The following is a 1,503-nucleotide window of genomic DNA, read 5'->3' as shown; positions in this document are numbered from 1 at the left end:
TGGAAAATGTCAGGGATAGAACTAGCCCCGGGAAGTAAAATATTTACAGCTAGATGTAAAAACCTATATGTTTTAATAACAAAGCATAAAATAACAGCGAAAAATAAAATAAAATAAATAAAAATAGAAAATCCTTTTGAAAGGATAGTTACAGTCATAGATAATAATGATTATAGTTATAATGAGATTGACATAGCAGAAGATTTAGAAATAGTAAAAGAAAGATTAAGCACATCAAAGAGAATAAACTGTGAAATACCACAAATTTTATAAAAAATGAGTACCTCAAGAAGAATAGATAAAACTCCACAAAAATCAATGGAAGAAGAAATAAAACCACATCATTACTACATAACGGGAGTAATGAAACAACGAAAATATTTAATATTAATAAATACAGGACAAGAAGAAAATTATATTACAAGAGAATTAGTGACGGAAGATGAAATAATAACTACTGAACAATTATGCCCCGTACTACCAAAAGCATTAATGTCTACCGAAGAAACTACAGAAAAGGAAATAATCATTGGAGGAGTACCAATAGTAATAAAATTTAAAATATATCAAGGAGATGAAAATATCACTTTAGAAATAAAATGGCTAGAACAAGTAAACTCATATAATCTAGAAGATAAACAGTTGACAATAAATTATGAAAATAAAAGAGTAATAAAATAAAAAGAAACTTTAGTATGATAAAAATAATGAAAATATATATACCTGCAAAGATAATAATAGAGGGATATTACAACATATATTATACACCAATGATAGATACGGGAGCAGAAGCTAATATATGTAAATACAATTGTTTACCAGAAGACAAATGGGAAAATTAAAAACACCGATAGTAGTAACAAGATTTAATAATTAAGGAAGCATGATCACATATAAGACAAAAAACATAAAAATACAAATATGGATAAGATATTAACTATAGAGGAAATATATAACTTTGAATTGACTATAAAAGATATGCTATTAGGAATGCCATTTTAGAAAAATTATACCCACATATAATAACAAAAATACACTGGTGGTTCACAACACCGTGTAACAAAAAATAGGAACAAAAAGAGTAAATAACAAAAAAAGAAAAACAACATAATGGATAAAAGGAAGTGAAAAAATTACACAAAAATTAGAAAATATAAAAGAAGAAGACCCTAAGATAGAATTAATTATATTCTCTATAGATAAAGTAAAAATAATCCAAGATAAGTTAATATTATTATATAGTGAAGATTCTTTACAAGTATGGGAAAAACATAAAACAAAAATTGAGCTAATTGATAATAATAGTATAATAACCCAAAAACCATTAAAATATAATTTTAATGATTTAACAGAATTTAAGATACATATAAATGAATTACTAGAAAAAGGATATATACAAGAAAGCAATAGTAAGCACACAAGCCCGACATTTATCGTAAATAAACATAGTGAACAAAAAAGAGGAAAAAGCAGAATGGTTATTGATTATAGAAACTTAAATGC

This window comes from Solanum tuberosum, unplaced genomic scaffold (assembly GCF_000226075.1).
Source record: "Solanum tuberosum cultivar DM 1-3 516 R44 unplaced genomic scaffold, SolTub_3.0 scf00017, whole genome shotgun sequence".
NCBI lineage: Eukaryota > Viridiplantae > Streptophyta > Magnoliopsida > Solanales > Solanaceae > Solanum > Solanum tuberosum.
The sequence above is the reverse complement of the archived record's forward strand: the minus strand, read 5'-3'. Positions refer to the sequence as shown.